At 45.3% G+C, this 26969-nt stretch overlaps 1 long non-coding RNA gene across 1 annotated transcript in view; it reads right to left on the bottom strand.

The window, feature by feature from the left end:
* Positions 1 to 13896: 13896 nt before the first annotated feature.
* Positions 13897 to 26969, bottom strand: part of LOC107967545 (uncharacterized) — a 47446-nt gene continuing 34373 nt past the window's right edge. The window contains exon 3 of the long non-coding RNA XR_010148328.1: positions 13897 to 15234. This is a non-coding gene — a long non-coding RNA (uncharacterized LOC107967545). The remainder of the gene's footprint in view (positions 15235 to 26969) is intronic.

The raw sequence follows: 26969 nt of genomic DNA on the forward strand, positions 1-26969 counted from the left end.
TTTATTGAGGTATATTTGACTTCACATTGGCAACTTTGCATGTTTACAGAGTACAATCTAATGTCCTGACATATGTATTGTCAACCCAAATGAGAGACTGAGGCAAGAATCTCAATCAATCCAGGTTTATTGAGCCAGAGCTTAAAGGTGTGCCCAGGAAAACCCTGAGTCACAGAAACATGAGTCTGTGGCCCGTGCTCCTTGGGAAAGGCTTCAGGAGACTCGGTATTTACACATTTCTTTAAGAGAAAAGACATGCAGGAAAAGGGAGATAGGCGTGAAGCAAACGATGACATTCTTGTGAGATTTTAATTAGTGCCCAGTAAATCTATGCTATACATGAGATAAGGCAAACATTCGAAAATAGGGAGTAAAGGAAGAATTCATTATTCAGACTTCTCAGGATAGGTAGAAGAATAATGGATGTCATCTTTGTTTTTGCACTTGGGAAGATAAGGCTTATAATTGACACAGTCGGTGTGAAATTTACCAGACTTTAGGTTCCTGGACAAGGAGTTAGACTTAAGTCACAGACTTAAAGTGACAGTTGACATGTCCTTGTTTATGGGAGGATTTATTATACACCTTGAAAGGTTTAGGAGCCAGGAAAGAATTTTCTTAGGCGCGATTTGTGAGGGCAGTTATCTGGAAATGCCTGAGACCTTTTCCTTTTGTAGGGATCTGGCTAATGTATAGCGCTTTGACACAAGGTTGTGAAGTAAGCAGGCTTAACTTTCCCTTTGGCATAATGAGTTTGGGGGTTTTGAGAGTTTTTATGTTCCTTTACAGTATATACTCATGAAACCATCACCAAAATCAAGATAGTGAATATATTCAGTGCTCCTGTGTAATTCCTCCCTCCAGTTCTTCCCCTACTTTTTTTTTTTTATCTTTTTGTTCTGTTTTTTGTTTGTTTGTTTGTTTCATGAGACAGAGTCTCACTCTGTCGCCCAGGCTGGAGTGCAGTGGCGCGATCTTGGCTCACTGCAACCTTCTCCTCCCGGGTTCAAGCAATTCTCATGCCTCAGCCTCCCGAGTACCTGGGATTACAGGCGTGAACCACCACACCTGGCTAATTTTTATATTTTTAGTAGAGACAGCATTTCACCATGTTAGCCAGGCTGGTCTCTAATTCCTGACCTCAAGTGATCTGCCCACCTCAGCCTCCCGAGGTGCTGGGTTTACAGGCATGAGCCACGGCACCCATCCAGTCCTTCTCCCTTCTACCACAACCATTCTTGGCTTTCTGTCGCTACAGATTACTTTGCTTTTTCTAGATTTTCATATGCATGCAATTGTATAGAGTTTATACGGTTTTTGTCTTATTTCTTTCATTAGTAATTATTTTTATTCATCCATGTTTCCTGCATCAATAATTCACTCCTTTATATTGCTAAGTAGTGTTTCATTGTACATATAGATAAGCTCCCATGTTTATCCATTTATGTGTTGATGGACATTTGAGTTCTTTCTTTCTTTTACTATTACAAATAAAGCTGTTTTGAACATTTGTGTACAAGTCTTTGTACAGACTTACGCTTTCTTTCCTTTGCATAAATACCTAGGAGTGCAATGGCTAGATCACATGGTAGATGTATGATTAACTGCAAACTTTTTCTAAAATGGTTGTGCCTGCTGGGCACCATGGCTCATGCCTGTAATCCCAGCACTTTGGGAGGCCAAGGTGGGAGGATCACCTGAGGTCAGGAGTTCAAGAACAGCCTGGCCAACATGGTGAAACCGTGTCTCTACTAAAAATACAAAAATTAGTCGGACATGGTGGCGTGTGCCTGTAATCCCAGTTACTCAGGAGGCTGAGACAGAAGAATCACTTGAACCCGGGAGGTGGAGGTTGCAGTGAGCTGAGATCGTGCAACCACACTCCAGCCTGGACGACAGGGTGAGGCTCTGTCTCAGAAATAAAATAAAACAAAATAGTTGTGTCATTTTACATTCCCACCATCATTGTATGAGATTTCCAATTGCTCCACATCCTAGCCAACACTTGCTATTATTTGTCTTCTTTATTTTATTTTTTTTGAGACAGAGTTTCACTCTGTCACCCAGGATGGAGTGCAGTAGCGCTATCTCAGCTCACTGCAACCTCTGCCTCCCAGGTTCAAGTGATTCTCCCACCTCAGCCTCCCCAATAGCTGGGATTACAGGCACCCGCCACCACACCCAGCTAATTTTTTGTATTTTCAGTAGAGACAGGTTTCGCCATGTTGGCCAGGCTGGTCTCAAACTTCTGGCCTCAAGTGATCCACCCACTTCGGCCTCCCAAAGTGCTGGGATTACAGGCCTGAGCCACCACACCCGGCCTCTCCCTAGACTTTTGAAGGAAGTTTGTAGTTTTGGGTTTTCTGGAGCTTCAGCTCCCTTCTAGCTTCTCTCTACCAAACTGCCCTTGCAACAAATCTATGGGCACTGTGTCTGTGTAAATTTGTGTGTTTCCTTTTTTCAGTTCCCTATCCGCAGTTTGTACTTGTTGCTCCCTCAGTTAGTAACCGGGCAAACTTTTAAGCACAGGTCACTGAGTCACACCTAAACATCCGACAACTGACACTATATAAGACCAGTTGGCTACAAAAGGGAATCCTCACTCCCTGCAAAACCCAGAAATCTTCAGCTAACTAAGACTGTGGTGCCATCTACTGATAATTTAGCTTAACACCGGCCAAGTGTGTTTCAGCTAAAACAGTAAAAGCAAAAACAAAACTGAAACTTAAACAGTTATGTATAAAGAGCAAAGATTCTCACCCACAATGTTACTACACACTGGTACCTTTTTTTTTTTTTTTTTTTTTGAGACGGAGTCTCGCTGCATAGCCCAGGCTGGAGTGCAGTAGCACGATCTCAGCTCACTGCAACCTCTGCTTCCTGGGTTCAAGCGATTCTCCTGCCTCAGGCTCCTGAGTAGCTGGGACTACAGGCGCATGCCGCCAAGGCCGGCTGATTTTTTGTATTTTAGTAGAGACGAGATTTCACCGTGTTGCCCAGGCTGGTTCCGAACTCCTGAGCTCAGGCAATCCGCCGGCTTCGGCCTCCCAAAGTGCTGGGATTACAGGCATGAGCCACTGCGCCCGGCCTGGCACATTTCTTTAGTTGTAAGATATGATGGAAATACTTATCATTGGTCATAAATAGTTCAGGCTTAAAGCTTAAGAAAGATTTGGTATAATCTATAACACATTCTCTCTCAATCTTTCTCTCACACACACGTGCACACTCCACAACTAACCCACTAGCAAATCCAAAACACTGTCTATGCAGAATCTGACCACTTTTCACCACCTGCATTGCTTTCCTCTAATATAAATCACCATCATCTCTAGCTTGGATTATTGCTGATGGGAGGATAAATTCTCCTCTACTCCCTTGGGATCGTCTAAGGCTAAGTCTAAGAATTAAATGGACATAAACCAGATTAACAGAAAAGCATACAAGTGTTACTAATTTTTACTTGCACATGAAGACTCTCACAAGATGAAAGGGGCGACGACCTGAAGAAAATGGCCAGAACAGAGAGCTTTTATACCTTTTGGACAAAGAAATGATAAATTTATGAAGAAATGATAAGACAAAGGGATTTGGACTAGGGGCAGTAAATTGCGGGGGAATCACTAGGAGATACATGGTGATGAAGGGACCATACCACTGTCTGCGGTATAAACCCGGGGTTTGTCGTCAGGCGCCAGGAAAATTTAGGACACTGACACACACAAGGAGTGTAGAAGCAGAGGTTTAATAGGCAGAAGAGAAGGGAAAGAGAAACAGCTTTCTCTATAGAGAAATGGATCTGCGAGTGGAAAGGACCAGCCGGCAGTGGATGCGCCGAAATTTATAGTCAGGTCTGAGGAGGCGGTGTCTGATTTACACAGGGCTCATAGATTGGTTTGATCAGGTATGACGTTTACGCTGTGCTCAGGGGAAGCCTGGTTACCCCACCCTAATCTTATTATGGAAATAGACTTTCTAGTTGATCAACACCATCTTGTCTGCTCCTTACAGTACACGTGGCTGACAAAGGGAAGGGAAGATGGAGCCTCCAATTTGAACATGTGTACTCCGAAGTTCCTCCCTGCGTTCACTCGTGCAAGCTCCCAGCTTGCTTGTCTGTGTCTGCAGCTCGGCTTTACAGAATGCTCTTTGTTAGAAAATGATTTGGGGCTGCTTTTCATGAAAAAGAAAAGCCTTACTGAGGACTCCCATACTCCTACTATCTGCCTAAGTGATTTCTTCTAAACTCCTGTATCAGTGAAGTGCAAAGCTAGTGAAAGGTAAGTGTTCGTTTAGTAAGTTTATCTGTATAGGTCCATTGTAGCATCAATTCCCAGTCTCTGGAGATAAGGGTTATTTTCTCTTTCTACTAAAGGAAGGCATCGGCCGGGCGCGGTGGCCCATGTCTGTAATCTCAGCACTTTGGGAGGAGGAGGCGGTTAGATCACACCTGAGGTCAGGAGTTCCAGACCAGCCTGGCCAACGTGGTAAAACCCCATCTCTACTAAAAATACAAAAATTAGCCATGCGTGGTGGCACGCGCCTGTAATCCCTGCTATTCGGGAGGCTGAGGCTAGAGAATTGCTTGAACCCGGGTTGCCTCACTGCAACCCGGGAGGTGGAGGTTGCAGTGAGCCGAGATTGCGCCACTGCACTCCAGCCTGGACGACAGAGCAAGACTCCGTCTCAAAAAAGAAAAAAAAAAAAAGGGAAGGCATCTTTCTCAAAGGAATTTTTATGGCTTCCTAAAGGTAGGAATGGACACGTCAGTGGGGAGGGCAAAGCAACTCCATCCTGGATGCTAATCCATGTTGGTTTCTGATTAACGCCAGTTCCAGGAAGTCTTGTAAGACTTCCAGTTTATCTATTGTTCCTTGTGTAAGAGCATGCACTGACTGTAAATCCTGCCCTTAGGTCAAGTGGCCTTGATGTTATCATACTTAAGTTGTTCTCCACGTCCCTTCTGAATCACTCCTCTCCTGGGGTATATAAGCCCCGGGTTTGAGGGGTAATGGTGCAGGGATCCACCATCTTGTCTCACTGCTTCCTGAGATACAGACATGGCTTCTGTTCTAAGTCCCTAGTAAACGTTTCTTCCTAAGAAACTGGATGTGTCAGCCTCTTTCTTCCACCTCTCAGCTTCCTTGGCCGCAGGTTTGCATAGACCCTGTCCACTGTGAAACAGTGAGCTAGCTCTTCCTGCAATGACAATCTCTCAAGTACCTTCAGCTTGAAATAATCAGTATGCCAAACTGGCATATTTGGGGGTGGCACGTCCTTAACTCTTTCATTGCAAAGGTCTTTGAACTAACCTCCTTATCCCTCCTTGCTTCCTTTGGTCTCTTCTCAACAGAAAAGCCAGAGTGATTCTTTAAAAAAAAAAAAAAAAAAAGTCAGGTCATTTCAATCTTCCACTCAAAACCCTCTAGTAGTGTTACTGGAAAGGGATCACGATTCAGAACCCAAGAGAGGGTTCTTGGATCTCACGCAAGAAAGAAATCAGGGCAAGTCCATAAAGTGAAAGCAAGGTTAAGAAAGTAAAGAAATAAAAGAATGGCTACTCCAAAGACAGAGCAGCCCCAAGGGTTGCTGGTTGCCCATTTTTTATGGTTATTTCTTGATGATATATGCTAAACAACGGGTGGATTATTTATGCCTCCCCTTTGAGACTATATAGGGTAACTTCCTGATGTTGCCACAGCATTTGTAAACTGTCATGGCACTGGTGGGAGTGTAGCAGTGAGGACGACTGGAGATCACTCTCATTGCCATCTTGGTTTTGGTGGGTTTTGGTTGGCTTCCTTACTGCAACCTGTTTGATCAGCAAAGTCTTTACAGCGACCTCCTATCTCATTCTGTGACTAAGAATACCTTAACTTACTGGAAATGTAGCCCAGCAGGTTTCAGCCTCAGGTTAACCAGCCCCTATTCGAGACGGAGTTGCTCTGGTACAAAGGCCTCTGACAGCAGGGCTGAGTGCAGTGGCTCATGCCTGGAATCCCAGAACTTTGGGAGGCCAAGGTGGGTGGATCGCTTGAGCTCAGGAGTTCGAGACCAGCCTGGCCAACATGGCGAGTCGCCATCTCTACTAAAAATACAAAAATTAGCTGGGCGTGGTGGCACACACCTGTAATCCCAGCTACATGGGGCGCTGAGGTGGGAGGATTGTTTCAGCCCAGGAGTTTGAAGCTGCAGTGGGCTGAGATTTCACCACTGCATTCCAGCCTGGCGACAAAGTGAGACTCTGTCTCAAAAAAAAAAAAAAAAGAAAGAAAAGCTGGGGGGTGGGGGCCGGGCGTGGTGGATCATGCCTGTAATCCCAGCACTTTGGGAGGCAGGTGGATCACCTGAGGCCAGGAGTTCGAGACCAACCTGGCCAATATGGCAAAACCCCACCTCTACTAAAAATACATAAATTAGCTGGGTGTGGTGGTACGTGCCTGTAATCCCAGCTACTCAGGGGGCTGAGGCAGGAGAATTGCTTGAACTTGGGAGGTGGAGGTTGCAGTAAGCTGAGATCATGCCATTGTACTTCGCTACGGAGAGAGATTCTGTCTCAAAAAAAAAAAAAAAAGGAAAAGAAAAGTAAAGGAAAAGAACACACATATTTATCCATTAAGTTCGCCATCTTTCATGGGTGCTCCAAAACAATTACAATAGAAACATCAAAGATCTATGATCACAGATCACCAGAACAGATAATCATATTAGGTTGGTGCAAAAGTAATTGTTGTTTTGGCCATTACTTTTAATATTAATGAAAAAAATTTAAATACTGTGAGGATTACCAAAATGTGACACAGAAACACGAAGTAAGCACACTCTGTTTGAAAAAAAAAATGGCACCAATAGACTAGCCCGACACAGGGGTACCACAAACGTTCAATTTGTAAAATTCACAATATCTGTGAGGCACAATAAAGCCAAGCACAGTAAAAGGAGGGATGCCTGTGAGTGGAATCATATGCAGTCCTTTGTGACTGACTCTTTCATTGAGCATAATGTTTTCTTCATTCATGTTGTAGAATGAATAAGTACAGTCAGACCTCTGTATCTGTAGGTTTCACATCCGTAGATTCAACCAACCGCAGATTGAAAAAATTGGGGAAAAAAATTTGTATCTGTACTGAACAGCATGTATAGACTTTTTTTTCTTGTCATTATTTCCTAAAAATATAACAACTATCTCCAGCCTGGGCAACACGGTGAAACCCCGTCTCTACTAAAATACAAAACATTAGCCCGGCATGGTGGTGGGCACCTGTAATCCCAGCTACTTGGGAGGCTGAGGCAGAGGTTGGCATGAGCCAATTGCACGCCACTGCACTCCAGCCTAGGTGACAAAGCGAGACTCCGTCTCCAAAAAAAATACAACTATTGGTCGGGCGTGGTGGCTCACGCCTGTAATCCCAGCACTTTGGGAGGCTGAGGCAGGCAGATCACAAGGTCAGGAGTTCAGGACCAGCCTGACCAACATGGTGAAACCCCGTCACAGGGCTGGGCGTGGTTGCTCACGCCTGTAATCCCAGCACTTTGGGAGGCCTAGGTGGACAGATCACAAGGTCAGGAGATCGAGACCATCCTGGCTAACATGGTGAAACCCTGTCTCTACTAAAAATACAAAAACTTAGCCAGGCGTGGTGGTGGGCCCCTGTAGTCCCAGCTACCTGGGAGGCTGAGGCAGGAGAATGGCTAGAACCCGGGAGGCAGAGCTTGCAGTGAGCCGAGATTGCGCCACTGAACTCCAGCCTGGGAGACAGCGAGACTCCGTCTCAAAAAAAAAAAAAAAAAAAAAAGAAACCCCATCTCTACTAAAAATACAAAAATTAGCCGGGCATGGTGGTCCATGCCTATAATCCCGGCTACTCAGGAGGCTGAGGCAGGAGAATCGCTTGAACCTGGGAGGCGGAGGTTGCAGTCAACTGAGATGGTGCCATTGCACTCCAGCCTGGGCAAAAGAGCGAGACTCCATCTCAAAAAAAAAAACAAAAAACTATTTACATCATATTCAACATTATAATCTACAGATGATTTAAAGTAATTATGCAAATACTACATCATTTTATATAAGGAACTCAAGCATCCATGGATTTTGATATCCTCAGGGGTCCTGAAACGAATCCCCTGTGGATACTGAAGGACAATTGTACTACATTCCTTTTGTGGCTAAATAATATTCCATTATGTGAATATTCAGTACTATATTGTGTTTCTCCATTCATCTGTGATAAACATTAAGGTGGTTTCCACTTTCTGGCTATTATGAATAATGCCACTATGAACATTAATGTACACATTTATGTGGAGACATATGCTTTCAATTCACTTGGGTATATACCTAGGAATGGAAGTGCTGGGTGATATAGTAACTCTATGCTCAAATTATTTAGGAATTGCCAGACTGTCTTCCAAAGTGACTGCACAATTTTACATTCTCACCAGCAATTTATGAAGGTTCCAATTTCTCCACATTCTTATCAACACTTGTTTTTTTTTTGTTTGTTTGTTTTCTTTGGTTTTGTTTTGAGATGGAGTCTCCCTCTGTCACCAAGGCTGGAGTGCAGTGGCGTGATCTTGGCTCACTGCAACCTTCGCCTCCCGGGTTCAAGTGATTCTCCTGTCCCAGCCTCCCGAGTAGCTGGGATTACAGGCACCTGCCACCACACCTGGCTAATTTTTGTATTTTTAGTAGAGACGGGGTTTTGCCATGTTGGCCAGGCTGATCTCGAACTCCTGACCTCAGGTGATCCACCCGCCTCAGTCCCACAAAGTGCTGGGATTACAGGCATGAGCCACCGCGCCCAGCCCCTAAATTACCTCTTTAAGCTTCAAAATAAGTATAGGATGTAGATATACTATTATGACCTCTGTTTTAGAGGTAAAGAAGTGAAGTCACAGGAAGGTTCAGTAACTTGCCTGAGGGCTCATAAATAGCTGGCAGTAGAGTTGGGATGACACACATGTTGTCTGGTTCCAGAGCTGCACTTAAACACAGGACGTAGACTCGGTAATGAGAAAGAGGAAGCTATTTCAAGCACAGAGCCAAAGGCAGGGATTTACAAGTTCATTGCAGAAAATAAACAGCCCAGTCTGACTACGAAGAGCACTCACCGGAGCCAGGTTGCGGGAGATGAAATGAGGATAGGGTGAGGCAGGCTGGTGGAGGGCCTGGACTGTGAGGCTTAGAGGCTTGGATTCCATTAAGAATATTAATTGGGAGTCATGGTTGGTTGGTGTGTGGTCAAGGGAACAATAAAACAAAAACAGCAGCTCAGTGGCTGTCGACATGTTAATGGCCTTTGAAAATAAAGTATACAAACAATGAGTGGCAGGAAGGCGAAAAGAAAGCTTTCTCATCACCAAGCTCAAACTACTCTGCATTATAATTACACAATATAAAAAGATGGAGGATCATGCCTGTAATCTCAGCACAAGATCCTTTGGGAGGCTAAGGTGTGAGGACTGTTTGAAGCCAGGAGTTTGAAACCAGCCTGGGCAACATAGCGAGGCTTTGTGACAAAAAATACGAAAATTCCAGCCTGGGCAACATAATGAAACCTGGTCTCTACAAAAATTGTAAGAACTAGCTGAGCATGGTGGTGCACACCTGTCATCCCAGCTACTCAGGAGGCTGAGGCAGGAGGATCACCTGAGCCCAGGAGGTTGATGCTGCAGTAGCCATGTTCAAGCCACTGCACTTTAGCTTGAAGGACAGAGCAAGATGCTGTCTCTAAGAAACAAAACGAAACAAAAAAAGGCTGGGCGAAGTGGCTCACGCCTGTAATCCCAGCACTTTGAGAGGACAGGGTGGGCAGACCACGTGACATCAGGAGGTCAAGACCAGCCTGGCCAACATGGTGAAACCCCATCTCTACTAAAAATACAAAAATGAGCTGGGCGTGGTGTCATGTGCCTGTAATCCCAGCTACTTTGGAGGCGGAGATTTGAAAATTATTTGAACCCGGGAGGTGGAGGCTGCAGTGAGCCAAGATCATGCCACTGCACTCCAGCCTGGGCAACATTGCAAGACCCTCTCTAAAACACAACAAAACAAAACAAAACAAAAGATGGAAAGATTGTAAGTTATCCTCACCAAACTTCTCTGTCCCCTTCAGACACATTTAGATGTTCACATCTATAATTAGCCATTGTCAATGGTAATGAGATTCTAACAACCGCGTATCGCCTGTGTGCAATGTGCTGTGTACAAAGTTTTTAATCTCCACAGCAACCAGTTCAGAAGAGGAAGCTGATGCTTGGGCGGGTAGGGGGAATGTTATGTCTCTTTCCTTTTCTCTGGAAAAAAACAACAACTTTCATGTCATCCAGGCTCTCTCTCATCAAACATGAATCTTCTCTACAGCATCTGAAGGCCTCTAGGATTCTTCCTATTGAGTCACATCTGCCTCTGAGCAGGGGGACAAGGCAGCATTGCACAAAGCCTATCTCCACCTCTCTTAGCCCACAGTGACCCCAGGAGCTAAAAGAACATCAGAGAAAAATATCACTAATATCTCAAAGATACTGAGTGCTGCTTAGAGTTGCAGTGGCAAAAATTTTTATCCATGTAAAAATGTAGTCCAGGAAAGATTAGTTTGTCTTCCCATGCTGGACTCCAGCCTATTTCTACCTAATTATTTTTTCATGTGCCAAAAGTACAGGTAGGGAATTCAGGGGGAAGTAAAATAGTGTTTATTGAGTGCAACTCTATGGCAGGCTCTTTATTCACATGATCTCATTTAATTCCCTTAACAATCTTGTAACGTAAAAATTGTTATTCCCAGTGTTAATGCAATATATGGACACTGAGGCCAAACAGCTTAAGTAACTGGCTGAATGCACAAAGGCCTGGAAGTGGCAGAACTTGGACTCCCATCCAAGTTCTAAAGACTTCCTACTATGTCCCTTGCACTCTCTGATCGCCCACATTCTCTTTCCCAGCAGTCTCTAGTTACCAAAATTGCTCTTCTTAAAAAAAAAAAAAAAAAAAAAAGGCCAGCCACAGTGGCTCACGCCTGTAGTCCAGCACTTCGGGATCCTAAGGCAAGAGGATCACTTGAGCCCAGGAGTTTGAGACCAGCCTGGGCCACATAGGGTGACCCTATCTCTATTAAAAAGAAAGAAAATTAGCCAGGTGTGGTGGCACACACTTGTGGTCCCAGCTACTCAAGAGGCTGAGGTGAAAGAATCACCTGATTACCTGAGGATCACTTGTGGTTCCAGCTACTTGGGAGGTCGAGGCTGCGGTGAGCCAAGATCATGTCACTGCACTCCAGCCTGGGCAACAGAAAGAGATCCTGTCTCAAAAAAAAAAATTGCTCTCCCTCAACAGCCTGCTTAGACGGCACCTGGCTTCAACAAATAATGCCTTGAACATTAGTAGCAGTGCTGGGGAGGAAATGAGCTGAACCCAATACACTGGAGATGGTGGCCAGGGGGGCCTCTCACAATCCCTGCTCCCACCTCATCCTGTAGCAAAAGAAGCACTTTCTTCCACTTCTTTATTGGTTCTGTGAGGGTTAATTCTATGTGTCAGCTTGACTGGGTTGCAATGTGTTCAGACAGTTAGTCAAACATTCCTCTGGGTGTTCCTCTGAGGGTATTTCTGAAAGAGATGAACATTTGAGGCTGGGCGTGGTGTCTCACGCCTGTAATCCGAACACTTTGGGAGGCTGAAGGAGGTGGATCACCTGAGGTCAGGAGTTTGAGAACAGCCTGGCCAACATGATGAAACCCCATCTCTACTAAAAATACAAAAAATTAACCGGGCATGGTCGACAGTGTCCCCTGGCACTGCTGTATGTGCAGCAACAGATAGGTAAAGTCTAAGGTTTTAGGACAGATGTGTGAAGGCTGCTGGTGAGTGGATGGGACCAGGACAAAGAGGGTACCTCAAGTACAAGGTGCTCTTTGATCAAGCCAAGGACCATTACGGGTTGCAGGGTTGTTTCCCTCCCGGTCAGCCCTGACAGCTAAAGGGACATCATTTATGCCAGTGCTCCAAGCCACCCTTCAGCTCTTTTGGTTAAACCAACATGTATGGCTCTGGGCTGGGCATGGTGGTGCACGCCTATAATCTCAGCAGTTTGGGAAGCCGAGGCGGGAGGATTGCTTGAGCCCAGGAGTTTGAGGCTAGCCTGGGCAACATAGCGAAACCCCAACTCTACAAAAAAATACAAAAATTAGCCAGGTGTGGTGGAGTGCACCTGTAATCCCAGCTACTTGGGGGGCTGAGGTGTGAGGCTCACTTGGGCTTGTGCAGATGAATGTGCAGTGAGCTGTGATCATGCCACTGCACTCCAGGCTGGGTGACAGAGGGAGACCCTGTCTCAAAAAAAAAAAAAAAAAGTATGGCTCTGGCATTTTTCACGTTTGCTAAAGCATGTTCCTTGGGGGCATATTGAGAACACAGAAACCTTGTCTATAATGCATAATGACCATCGGAGGAAAGAATCCCCAGCTAGCTCCATTGTCAACAACTATCAAGAACCTGCTAGGGGGCCAGGTGCGGTGTCTCATGCCTGTAATCTCAGCACTTTGGGAGGCCGACGCAGGCGGATCACTTGAGGTCAGGAGTTCGAAACCAGCCTGGCCAACATGATGAAACTCCGTCTCTACTAGAAAAAATATAAAAATTGTCCAGGTGCGGTGGCTCACGCTTATAATCCCAGCACTTTGGGAGGCCGAGGTGGATGGATCACCTGAGGTCAGCAGTTCAAGACCAGGCTGGCCAAAATGGTGAAACCCTGTCTCTACTAAAAATACAAAAATTAGCTGGGCGTGGTGTCATGCCCCTGTAATCCCAGCTACACGGGAGGCTGAGGCAGGAGAATCGCTTGAACCCAGGAGGCAGAGTTTACAGTGAGCTGAGATCGCACCACTGCACTCCAGCCTGGGTGACAGAACAAGAGTCTGTCTCAAATAAACAAAAACGAAAAACAAAAATTAGCCCTGTGTGGTGGTGTGCGCCTGTAGTCCCAGCTACTCAGGAGGCTGAGGCAGGAGAATTGCTTGAACCCGGGAGGCAGAGGTTGCAGTGAGCTGAGATCACGCCACTGCACTCCAGCCTGGGCAACAGAGTGAGACTCCATCTCAGAAAAAAAAAAAAAAAAGGAATTTGTGGGAGAAACAAAAATGAATAAGACTTCGGTCCTACCTTCATGGAGTTTTAATATGAATCTGAGTAGTTTCAAAATATGCCTAATGAGACTCAAAATAATCCATATGTTACAGAATGAATTCTGTTAAAGGGCAGAACAGAGTGGCTCTAAAGTCAATCTGTTCCACCACTTACTAGCTCTGTGAGCTTGATTAAGTGCCGTAACCTCTCTGTGCTTCAGTGAATTTGTCTATAAGATGAGAGAACAAGGCCGGGCACGGTGGCTCACACCTGTAATCCCAGCACTTTGGGAGGCCGAGGTGGGTGTATTGCTTGAGCTCAAGAGTTCGAGACCAGCCTGGGCAACATGGCGACACCCCATCTCTACTAAAAGTACAAAACAAAATAAAATTGAAAAATGAGAGAACAAGAAGTACCTACTTCATAGGTTGTGGTGAGGATTAAATGAGTCAATGCCTATAAACTTCTTAAAGGAAGGCCTGGAACATAGAAAATGTTCTATTAATATTAATAATAATTATTATTTAAACTATCAACAAATATTGTGTCTCTGCATGAGACGTAACAACCAAGAGTTTTATAAACGTGGCACAAGGATACCTCATCTCTTGGTTATTTTGGGAGTCGGAAACATTGTAATGGAGACACTTAGTTTCCAGGCTCTCAAACAAAAGGTTCTCTAAGCCGTGTTATCACTTGAGAGTTGCATGTTTTCAGTTTAAAGACAAATTTAAGACCATTCTATTGTAATAACCGAAAATTAAATGGCACACTGATAAAAAGAGAACCAGCAGCGTTTTATTTACCTTGAAAGTTGGTAATTTAAGAAAAACAGGGTAGATTTTAACAGGATGAAGAGGAATATAAAAATTTGTGACAAGATGAAATATCGGGGTACTTGAAAGGTTTTAGAGGTTGAGACTCAAGTATTTTTTTTAGAAAGTCTTATTTCACCCTGGGACTTACATGACTTTTTTTCCCCAGCCATTACTAGAAGGGGTTTTGCACCTCCACACGGTATTAAAAGCGACAGAAGAGGACAAAAGGAAGATATGTATACAGGAGGGAGAAATAAATTATGTGCAATGGAATTAACTCAGCTTTAAGAAATAAGGGCAGGATGGAGAGTCTTCAAAAGGAAATATAAAATATTCCCAGCAGTCCGGGACCTCTATATCTTCAATGATCGTGTTACCGGAAAAGGGATCTCTATCCAGACCCCGAGAGAACGTTCTTGGATCTCGAGCAGGAGGGACTTCAAAATGAGTCACAGAGTGCAGTGAAAGAAGCAACATTATTAGAAACTACACTATTAGAGTAGGGCATCCTCAGAAAGCAAGAGGAGGAACGCCTCGACTTTGTTTTTTGTTTTTCTTCTCTAGAGATCTTGTCTATATAAAGGCTAAGCTAAGCTTTGTCCACGTGCAGGTGAGCAGACAGCATGACAGAATGTATGACTACTGATTTAAAGAAAACTGGCCTTGACATTCTAGTGTGTGGATACATCAAAGCAAAACTATTATTATCTTGAAAACAGAGATTGTTATGGGTATTGGACATCTGGACTCTTGGCTGTAGTAGGAGTGTGTCCTTGTAGGTATCTTTAGGCTGTTTCTTCCACTGTAAACAGCCCATGACTGTGGGTCGTGACCAGCAGAGAATGGGCTTTACTATTTCTCAAGATGGAGCTGAACTTAAAATGGTGCTACTCTGGCCCTCCTAGGCTCCTGGTTCCCTAACATTACCCCCACTACTTTTGAGGGAACCCTTAATCTTTTTGTTTTGTTTTGGTTTTTTGAGACAGGGTCTCGCTCTGCCACCCAGGCTAGAGTGTGGTGGCGCGATCTTGGCTCACTGCAGCCTCTGCTTCCTGGGCTCAAGCGATTCTCGTGCCTCAGCCTCCCAAGTATCTGGGATTACAAGCATGCGCCACTATGCCCAGCTAAGAGAGCCCTTAATTTTAAGAGGAGAGGAGGGTGAAGGTCATTCTTCTGTAACTTCTTCCTGCTGATAGTGGACATCGATTGCTGGGACAGGGTCCTTTCACGAAAGCATGCAGTGAGCCTCCTCAGGGAGCCAGGTGGTTCCTTGCTTGAGCAATGTCCCGATAGTTCCTATAAAGGTAAAATATGAAATGAGTAAATAGATGGGCAAAGAAGTTGCTGAGCTATTTTATCTTGCAACCCTACACAAGTGCAACAGAAGTAAAAAGCACAGCAACTTAGAGTATTACAATACCAAGCATGCTGAAAAGAAATGCTTTCCAAGTACTGGATAGCTAACAAACCAGGCCATTATGGGGCCTTGAGACAGAGAATTAATGCTGTAATGTGAGTTTCCAAGGAACTCATAGCCTGGGATACATTATGGGAATACTCAGGAATATAAATACAACATTCAGTTTTGATCAGGGCAAAAATTCCCCCTTGGGCTGCAGTTAAAATGTCTAAAGCCATACAGTTTTGTAGAGCCATTTGTCTTATTTGGTAAGTCTCTTCTGTCAGAAGGGTGATAGCCTGGTAAGTATTTTTTTTTTTTTTTTTTTTTTTTGAGACGGAGTCTCGCTCTGTTCCCCAGGCTGGAGTGCAGTGGTGTGGTCTCAGCTCACTGCAAGCTCTGCCTCCCAGGTTCACACCATTCTCCTGCCTCAGCCTCCCGAGTAGCTGGGACTACAGGCGCCCGCCACCACACCTGGCTAATTTTTTGTATTTTTGGTAGAGACGGGGTTTCACCATGTTAGCCAGGATGGTCTCGATCTCCTGACCTCGTGATCCGCCCGCCTCAGCCTCCCAAAGTGCTGGGATTACAGGCGTGAGCCACCGATACTGGCCCTGATGAGTATTATTAAAAGCTACAGTGGGCCGGGCCTGGTGGCTCACACCTATAATCCCAGCACTTTGGGAGGTTGAGGCAGGTGGATCACTTGAGTTCAGGAGTTAGAGACCAGCCTGGCCAACATGGTGAAAACCTGTCTCTACTAAAAAAACAAAAATTGGCTAGGTGTGGTGGCGCACGCTTGTTGTTCCAGCGACTCAGGAGGCTAAGGCTAACCTGGGAGGTGGAGTTTGCAGTGAGCCGAGATGGCACCACTGCTTTTCAACCTGGGTGACAGAGCGAGACTCCCTCTCAAAAATAAATAAATAAAAGCTGCAGCTGTCTGTTTTGCCAGGGCTTCTACTTGTAATTCAACATCTATAGCCACTGCTTGAGGAGAGAAGACAGCCATATAATAAAATCACCAAGAAGCCCACTTTTTCTGTCTATGACGGGCCGTCACTGTTTCCCAGTTGGTGGGGAGGGGATCTAGATGTGTAAGGACACCTGGGAGATAAGGACAGTCCCAAGTGTATTGTCCAGTCCAACTGTAAGGTGGATATGGTCAACTGTGAGACTCACATGCCCATAACCATCCCCAAGGAGAGGAATGGGCACCCAATCTTAGAGATGTATTTTGCTGTCCTATCCATATCTGATCAGTTAAGGGGAGGGTTTGATTGCGTTGGTTGGGTGGCAGCCAACCATGTTATATATTTCAGCCTGGAGGCTGCTGTTTTCATGCCTCTCAAGGCATAAAGGTACTTTGCTTACTACTTGAATTTGGGTAGCCATTAACCAACTAAACTCATTATATATGGTGTAGCCTAAAGTAGGGATGTTATTGGGAGGCTGAGGCAGGTGGAACACCTGAGGTCGGGAGTTTGAGACAAGCCGGACCAACATGGAGAAACCCCGTCTCTACTAAAAATACAAAATTACCCAGGCGTGGTGGCACATGCCTGTAATCCCAGCTAGTCAGGAGGCTGAGGCAGGAGAATCACTTGAACCGGGGAGGCAGAGGTTGCAGTGAGCCGAGATCACACCACTGTACTCCAGCCTGGGCAACAAGAGCGAAACTCCATCTCAAAAAAAAAAAAAAAGTAGGGATGTTAATCATTTGTTTGTGGATTAACTGAAAAAGGCATTTCTTAGCTTCAGTGTAGAAAGAAAAGGAATAGTGACTGGTGTCCCTTTGGTGCATTGGAGAAGGAAGATACTCATTTCTTTTTTTGTTGTTTGTTTGTTTGTTTGTTTGTTTTGGAGACGGAGTCTGTCTCTGTCCCCCAGACTGGGGTGCAGTGGCGCGTGATCTTGGCTCACTTCAAATTCCACTTCCCGGGTTCAAGTGATTCTCCTGCCTCAGCATGCCGAGTAGCTGGGATTACAGGCACATGCCATCACGCCCGGCCAATTTTTGTATTTTTAGTAGAGACGGGGTTTCCCCATGTTGGTAAGGCTGGTCTCAAACGCCTGGCCTCATGATCCGCCTGCCTCAGCCTCTCAAAGTGCTGGGATTACAGGCATGCGCCACCGCGCCCAGCTAAGGTGCGTATTTCTTACAGACTACTTATAGAAGTGGCTCCAAAGGCTTAAATCAGCCTATTGAATATGCCAAAATAAGCCTGAGGTCGATGAAAGAGGTAACTCATGGCTTATCGAACAATTTGGTTTTGCAGGGGGAGAGAGTTTGTGCCCAATCTGCAAACAAATTAGTTTCAACTCTATAGCAAAACAAGCTTAATATTAAGGCTGGGCGTGGTGGCTCACGCCTGTAATCCCAGCACTTTGGGAGGCCGAGACGGGCAGATCACGAGGTCAGCAGATCGAGACCATCCTGGCTAACATGGTGAAACCCCGTCTCTACTAAAAATAAAAAAAAATAAAAAATAAAAAAAAAAAAAAATTAGCCGGGTGTGGTGGCGGCGCCTGTAGTCCCAGCTACTCGGGAGACTGAGGCAGGAGAATGGCGTGAACCCGGGAGGCGGAGCTTGCAGTGAGCTGAGATTGCGCTGCTGCACTCCAGCCTCGGCGACAGAGCGAGACTCCGTCTCAAAAAACAAAAAACAAAAAAAGCAGTAACTTCATTTTGTGAGTGGTACCCATTCACTGGATGGCTTTTTCTTGAAAAGAAGCTTTTTTTTTTTTAAGATGGAGTCTCACTCCTGTTTCCTAGGCTGGAGTGCCGTGGTGCGATCTCAGCTCACTGCAACCTCCGCCTCCCAGGTTCAAGTGATTCTCCTGCCTCCGCCTCCTGAGTAGCTGGGATTACAGGCGCCCGCCACCACACCTGGCTAATTTTTGTATTTTTAGCAGAGACGGGGTTTCACCATGTTGGCCAGGCTGGTCTCTAATTCCTAACCTCAGGTGATCCGCCCCCTTCGGCCTCCCAAAGTGCTGGGATTACAGGTGTGAGCCACTGCGCCTGGCCTGAAGAGAAGCTGTTGATCCTTTATTGGCTCACAGGAGTATTCCAGAACAGCGGTCCCTGTGTGAGATGCCTGTGGCGTGTAGCTCCAGGAGAGACAGGTTTAATTCCGGATAAGTGTACCCAACTGCATATTGATATTCACAAAGTGCCTTTTGTACCTGTCGAAAATTAATATATTTTTTGCAATTGGTGGCTGTTTTCATGTATTAGAAAATCTGCAGTCAAGAAAGGCCTACTGCCCCGGCACAGTGGCTCACGCCTGTAATCCTAGCACTCTGGGAGGCTGAGATGGGTGGATCACCTGAGGTCAGAAGTTCAAGACCAGCCTGGCCAACATAGTGAAACCCCGTCTCTACTAAAAATACAAAAATTAGCTGGGCATGGTGGCGCAGGCCTGTAGTCCCAGCTATTCAGGAGGCTGAGGCAGGAGAATCACTTGAACCTGGGAGGCAGAGGTTGCAGTGAGCCGAGATTGCACCACTGAGCTCCAGCTGGGGCGACAGAGTGAGACTCTAAGAAAAAAAAAGGAAGAGAAGAAAGAAAGAAAGAGAAAGAAAAAAGAAAGAAAGAGGAAGGAGGGAGGGAAGGAAAGAAATATTTGAAAATTGTGAAATGAAATTAAAAATTTGATTATCCATTTTAATTCTCTGGAAATGGAAATCCCCATAACATGTAAACTCACATAGAGTATATAAATCCAACTTTTTCACTTGATTTTCAGAAATACTGTGCATATGTGCAAAAGTAAAGGCATGATCTGGCCGGGCACGGTGGCCCATGCCTGTTATCCCAGCACTTTGGGAGGCTGAGGCGGGTGAATCACTTGAAGTCTGGAGTTCAAGACCAGCCTGGCCAATATGGTGAAACCTCGTCTCTACCAAAAATACAAAAATTAGCCGGGCTTGGTGGTGGGCGCCTGTAGTCCTACCTACTCCAGAGGCTGAGGTAGGAGAATTGCTTGAACCTGGGAGACGGAGGTTGCAGTGAGCCGAAATCGCCACTGCACTCCAGCCTGGGCAACAGAGCAAGACTCTGTCTCAACCAGCCAACCAACCAACCAACTAACCAACCAACCAACCAACCAACCAACCAACCAACCAAAGAATAAAGGCATGGCTGGCACAAAGCCAGGAAGCACGCCTGGCCGGGTGGCTCCCCACACTGGCCACCAGGGGGCACCATCATCTCATAACTGTCTGGCTCTGGGACCTACACATGCGAGAGGAATTTTTTAGTGCGGTTTGAGAAGGAATAAGTAACCTGCTGTTTAATGTGTTCATTCAATGGGTCTTTTACAAACTGCTATTTGTAACCTAGAGCGTGCCAGTTATTTAGGATATAATTAGGTTTTTGCTGTTTCACTAACATACCTCGTATAAATGCTTTTTTTTTTTTTTAACACACCGCTATACTAAAGAGGAAAATGCTTTTAAATGTAATCTTGAGGTTAATTGACTCTCACTTCTCCTTTCTTTGAAGGCCTGCGGGACTCTTTCAGTTCTGACGTGGCCCCAGTAGTTTTTTGGTTTTATTTTTTTGAGGTAGGGACTCTCTCACCCAGGCTGGGGTACAGTGGCACGATCATAGCTCACTGCAGCCTCTGCCTCCCAGGCTCAAGTGATCCTCCCTCCTCAGCCTCTTGAGTAGCTGGGGCTAAAGGCATGCGCCATCACGCCCAGCTAAGCTTTGTTTGTTTGTTTTTTGTTTGTTTGTTTTAGAGACAGGGTTTCACTATGTAGCCCAGGCTGATCTTGAACTTCCGAGCTCAAGCAATCGGTCCACCTTGGCCTCCTGAAGTGCTGGGATTACAGGCATGAGCCACCTGGTTGTTTTTTTGTTTTTTTTTTGAGATAGAGTCTCACCCTGTCGCCCAGGCTGGGTTGCAATGGTGAGATCTCGTCTGACTACAATCTCTACCTCCTGGGTTCAAATGATTCTCCTGCCTCAGCCTCCCGAGTAGCTGGGATTACAGGTGCCTGCCACCATGCCCAGCTATTTTTTTTTTGTATTTTTAGTACAGATGGGGTTTCACCATGTTGGCCAGGCTGGTCTTGAACTCCTGACCTCGTGATCCGCCCGCCTCAGCCTCCCAAAGTGCTGGGATTACGGCGTGAGCCACCACGCCTGGTTACCACCTAGTAGTTTTTATCTGGTGACATCTCATCTCTTTGAAGTCTGAAACACCAAATCTAAGTAAGAATCTGACTTTAGATTTTGATGTCTTTAAATTAGATAAACTAGCTGGACGCGGTAGTTCAAGCCTATGATGGCAGCACTTTGGGAGGCCAAAGTGAGAGGATCGCTTGAGTCCAGGAGTTCAAGACCAGCATGGGCAACATGACAAAACCCCTCTCAATAAATAAAATAAAAATAAAAGAATACAAATAAATAATTAAATTAGGTAAACTGTTGCACTTAATATTTATCTGAGCCAGTGGTGTTTATGTCAAGATGGGGTCAGATTCTAGACTAAATCAAACTCTCAGACAAGAAAATGGCCTCTTGCCCTGTCATGCTCTCTGTCATGTTATGCTGCGGTAAGAAGGCCCTCACCAGATGCAGCCCAACAACTGTGGACTTTCAAACCTCCAGAACTGTAAGAAATATGTTTATTTTTAAAATAAATTTAAAAGGCTGGGCATGGTGGCTCATACCTGTAATCCCAGCACTTTGGGAGGCCGAGGCGGGTGGATCACCTGAGGTTAGGAGTTTGAGACCAGCCTGGCCAACGTGGTGAAGCCCCATCTCTACTAAAAATACAAAAATCAGCCAGGCGTGGTGGCACGAAGCCTGTAATCCCAGCTACTCGGGAGGCTGAGGCAGGAGAATCGCTTGAACCTGGGAGGCAGAGGTTGAAGTGAGCCAAGATTGTGCCGTTGCACTCCAGCCTAGGCGACAGCAAGACTTTGTTTTTTTGTTTTTTGTTTTTCAAAAAAAGAAAGAAATCTCCAGCATGGGGAACATTATGAAACCCTATCTACAAAAACTGCAGGAAAAAAAAAATCACTGAACATGGTAGTGGGCACCTGTAGTCCCAGCTACTTGGGAGGCTGAGGCAAGAGGATCATTTGAGCCAGGGAAGCAGAGGTTGCAGTGAGCTAAGATTGCACCATCGCACTCCAGCCTGGGCAACAGAGTGAGACCCATCCTGTCTCCAAAAAAAGAAAGGAAAAGAAAGGAAAAGGAAAAAGGAAAGCAAAGGAAAGGAATCTCATGTCAAATAATCATAGTAGAAGTTAAAGTACATAACAATGGCATCTATTTTCATTGCCATGTTACTGCAGAGAGTAGTTTTTGGTGGTCATTGCATTTTTTTTTTTTTGAGACATGGTCTCACTCTGTCACCCAAGCTGGAGTGTAGTGGCGCGATCTCTGCTCCCTATGGTCTCCACCTCCCTCCCACCTCAGCCTCCAAAGTAACTGGCATTATAGGCGCACATCAGCATGCCTAGCTAATTTTTGTATTTTTTGTAGAGATGGGGTTTTGCCATGTTGCCCAGGCTGGTCTGGAACTCCTGAGCTCAAGGAATCTGCTGGTCTTGGCCTCCTAAAGTGCTGAAGTGCTGGGATTACAGGTGTGAGCCACCACACCCGGCCTGGTTATTGTCTTTAGTCTGCTGTAGTCATACTACGTAGAACTGAGTTTCCACTTCATATATTTATTATGCATTCATGTGACCAAAGAAGTTCCAGATATGTGCTGCTATCATTATTTCATCTGGGCCACAGTCTTGAATTGTTACATAGCACATTGTTACATGCCTCTAGAAATAATAAAAGAATGTTACAACAAAAATAAACTTTTTTTTTCTTTTTATTGAGACAGAGTCTTGCTCTGTCGCAAAGGCTGCAGTGCAGTGGTGTGATCTCGGCTCACTGCCAAACTCTGCCGCCCAGGTTCAAGCAATTCTCATGCCTCAGCCTCCCAAGTAGCTGGGATTACAGGTGCCTGCCACCATGCCTGACTAATTTTTTTGTATTTTTAATAGAGACGGAGTTTCACCATGTTGGCCAGGCTGTTCTCGAACTCCTGACCTCAGGTGATCCACCTGCCTTGGCCTCCCAAAGTGCTGGGATTACAGGCGTGAGCCACCGTGCCCGGCCAAAAATAAACTTTTAAAGTTAAAATTAACAAGGAAGAATAAATTCTCGCATCCCATTGCACAGTAGGGTGGCTGTAGCCAACAATAAGGTATTGTATATCTCAAAATAGCTAGAGGAGAGGATTTTGTATGTTCCTACCACAAAAAAAATTAATCTTTGAGGTGGTGAGTGTACTAGTTACCCTGATTTTGTCATTACACAATATATACATGTATCAAAACATCACATTGTACCCTATAAATATGTACAATTATTACATGTGAATTAAAAATAAAAATTTTAAAAAACCACTGTACTACTTGCTATGGACTGAATTGTGTTCCTTCAAAATTTCTCTGTTGAAGCCCTAATCTCTGGTGTGATGGTATGTGTTTTTGATTTTGAGACGGAATTTCGCTCTGTTGCCCAGGCTGGAGTGCAGTGGCACGATCTTGGCTCACTGCAGCCTCCACCTCCCAGGTTCAAACAATTCTCCTACCTCAGCCTCCTGAGTAGCTGGGATTACAGGCGCCTGCCACCATGCCTGGCTAATTTTTGTGCTTTTAATAGAGATGGGGTTTCACCATGCTGGCCAGGCTGGTCTCAAACTCCTGACCTCAAGTGATCTGCCCTCCTTGGCCTCCCAAAGTGCTAGGATTACAGGTCTGAACAGCCACGCCCGGCCTCTTTTTTTTCGACTTTAAAGTTCTAGGGTACATGTGCAGGATGTGCAGGTTTGTTACATAGGTAAATGTGTGCCATGTTGCTTTCCTACACAGATCATCCCATCACCTAGGTATGAAGCCCAGCATCCATTAGCTATTCTCCCTGATGCTCTCCCTCCTCCCACCCCCCGACAGGCCCCAGTGTGTTGTTTCCCCCATGTGTCCATGTGTTCTCATCATACAGCTCTCACTTATAATCGAGAATATACGGTGTTTGGTTTTCTGTTCCTGTGTTAGTTTGCTGAGGATAACAGCTTCCAACTCCATCCATGTCCCTGCGAAGGACACAATCTTGTTCCTTTTTTTTTTTTTCCTCTTTTTTTAGAGAAAGAGTCTTGCTCTGTCTCCCAGGCTGGAGGGCAGTGGTGCAATCATAGCTCATGGCAGCCTCGACTTCCTGGACTCAAGCTATCCTCCTGCCTCAGCCACCTGAAGAAAATAATTTAACTGTCTGGACAATTTGATCCTTCACCTCCAAGGCCTAAACAATACAGAAGTAAACTTTGGGAAGAAGAGCTTTGGTGGAGATGCTTCTGTAGTTCCTTTTCCCATTCAGAACCTAATGGTAGGATCAGGGTCTCTGCTGACCTGTCCCTGCCACTTTCAGGTGTACGTAAAGCCACAGGGACCTACAATGCCTGGGCTTGAGCTTTCCCAGCTGGGAAACTGAGGTGAAGAGGACTAACTTAGAGAGGTCTTTTCAGTATGGTAAAACATTAGCCCAAAGGAGATAATGCCTTCTCTGTAGAATGGGAGTTGCAGTGGAGGAGTTGGGAGAGTAAAGAAGAAAGAAGAAGGCTGGGTGTGGTGGCTCACACCTATAATCTCAGCAGTTTGGGAGGCCGAGGCAGGTGGATCACCTGAGGTCAGGAGTTTGAGACCAGCCTGACCAACATGGTGAAACCCCATGTCTACTAAATACAAAAAACTAGCTGGGCGTGGTGGCACATGCCTGTAGTCCCAGCTACTCGGGAGGCTGAGGTAGGAGAATTTTGAACCCGGGAGGCAGAGGTTGCAGTGAGCTGAGATCGCGCCACTGCACTCCAGCGTGGGCAACAGAGTGAGGCTCCGTCTCAAAAAAAAAAAAAAAAAGAAGAAGAAGAAGAAATGCTGGGCAGAAAAGAGGAAGCAATCCCAGGAGTGGCCTTTCCCGAACCAGCTGAAGTCAGAGCACCCTCCATTACGGGATGTATCCACGGGGAGACGCATGGGAAAGCATTGCGTTCAGGCGCGCAGATGGGGCCAAGCTTGTGTTGAAGCTCACCAGTCCCTTGGTTCATCTGCAGCGAGAGTCAGCTTTATGATTTGGGTTTACACACCCTGGGGAAGTGTGGTCTAGGTAAGAGGCCATTAGGAGGGGCTTATAGTAGGATTTGAGTTTATGTTAGATGACTTGGGGAAGGGCTCAGCCGAGTGAGGCCTGCTCTGGACTGGGTGCAGTCAGATAGTGTGGGCAATTTGGTGATTGAGTATCTTAATGATTTTTATTTAGAAAGTGGCAGGAACCAAGCCCCACTCAAAACCTCATTGATAAAGAAGCCTCAGCTGCTTATAGTAGCCAGGAAAGGGAGGTGTTTGGTCGCTTCTGTAGTTTACACAGTAGGTGCACTTGTTTCTGTCTGTGCTGAGGGCATGGGCATGATTACACACTGGTCTCTTCTTTGTTTCACTCCATTGCGTTAGGCATTGCTTTGCTGTGAAATGGTCTGTTTGGCAAGTGGACATTGTGGGGGAGAAAACATATTTTTTCCTTTTCTTTTTTAGGTTTTTAGTTGAGATACTCTCCTGAAAACAAAAGTTAGATTAACAACAACAACAAAAAAAAAAAGCAGAAATTTATTAATGCATGCAGTACCCATCACACGGGAGAGGCCTCAGTTCAAAAGTATTTCTCTCTCAAGGCAGTGGCTTAGGGGCTTTGCTTAAATCATAGTTTAACAAAGAGCCATAAATCCTACATAGTGACAAGATGAAAGAGCGAGCAGTTCCAGTCTTTTCAAAGCCGGAAAAATGTGGTGTGATGGTTAATACTGAGTGTCAACTTGCTTGGATTGAAGGATACAAAGTATTGATCCTGGGTGTGTCCGTGTGGGTGTTGCCAAAAGAGATTAACATTTGAGTCTGGGCTGGGGAAGGCAGATCCACCCTTAATCTAGTGGGCACAATCTAATCAGCTGCCAATGAATATAAAGCAGGCAGAAAACATGAAGAGGTGTGACAGGCCTGGCCTCCCAGCCTACATCTTTCTTCCGTGCTGGATGCTTCCTGCCTTTGAACATCAGACTCCAAGTTCTTCATTTTTGGGACTTGGACTGGCTCTCCTTGCTCCTCAGCTTGCAGACAGCCTATTGTGGGAGTTTGTGACTGTGTAACTTAATACTTAATAAACTTCCCTTTATCTCTGTCTATCCATGTATCTATGTATCTATCTACGTATGTATGTATGTATGCATCTATCTATCTATCTATCTATCTATCTATCTATCTATCTATCTATATCTATCTATCTGTATCTTTCCTATTAGTTCTGTCCCTCTAAGAGAATCCTGACTAATACATGTGGGAAGAGAGTAAAATCTGTTCCCAGTTTCCGCTGGTGCCTGCTGGTGCCTTCTCTGGGCCAAAAAGCAAGTGCTGTCTCCAATAAGGAAGGATTTACGCCCCACCGTCAGGCACACAGAGGCTGAGGCACAGCGGTCCCCTGCGGTTTAGTGTCTTCAACTAACAATCCTCAATATTTTGGGGAGAAATATTTTGGTTTCCCTCAGTGTTCGGCAGGTGGACACCATACTCTGGCTGTTGTGCTTGGCTAATTCCCAGCTGACAGTTTCTTTTTCACATGCTTCTATCCAGAGATACCAGACACCGAAAGGAGCATTTCCAAGAAGCCGCCTCTTAGGAAAGCCCATGGCATGGTGATTACAAGCCCAACCATGGCCTCAGACTGACCTGCATTTGCGTCCCAGCTCTGTCATTCACTGGCTGTGTGACCTTGACTAATTTAACTGAGAGCCTCTGTTTCCTGTCTTATAAGACAGGGCTAAAAATAATACTTTCCTCTTATGGAAATTGGGAAAATTAAATGTGATAACAAACATAAAACACATAAAATAGTACCTAGCACATGATAAGCATTTAACTTAGGCTCTCTACCCATATCATTGTTTGTCAGAGGTCACATTCTCTTGGCAAGTCCCACTGCACTCTGGCAACCCATCCAGGGGGCTGAGGAATCAAACAATATGCGGTTTCTATGGAATTCCTGGTGCTAGAAGGAGCTCAGAAGACAAGCTGGTGGGTTGTCTTCCATTTCTGGTTTGTCAAATAAAAAAAATTCTGGATGTGGTAAAAGAGAGACCTTCATTCGAAGGAATTATTGCCAGGGCGTTGCAGGGGTACTCCTGCAATGGAGGGAGGGGAATGCTGGGACTGGAAGGTCTGTAAACATCTCAAATGTTGCGAAGGGTTTCTCTATGGTAGGAGGAAACAAGGCTAGGATGAACCAGATGTGGGAAGCAGATGAAAGAGTAACAAATCGAGCAAATTGGAATGTTTGGCCCTGAAGCCACCCTGTTCTCTGAAGGGGCTCAGGCCAAGGGTAAACAAAGTTCTGAGGCTCTGAGGAAGGAGAGAAGCCTAACCAAAGTTTGGGTAACATGTATTTTGCTCTAGTTCTTCAGTGAGGACAAGCAGTTCAGCTAATCATCTGTGAGGCAAAGAAAGGACATTTTGAGGGTCTGTGTCTGGTCTTAACATAGGTAAAGAAGAAGAGCATCTGTGAGTCTTACTGAAGTGA

The sequence above is a fragment of the Pan troglodytes genome, chromosome 10 (assembly GCF_028858775.2).
Source record: "Pan troglodytes isolate AG18354 chromosome 10, NHGRI_mPanTro3-v2.0_pri, whole genome shotgun sequence".
Taxonomy (NCBI): Eukaryota; Metazoa; Chordata; class Mammalia; order Primates; family Hominidae; genus Pan; species Pan troglodytes.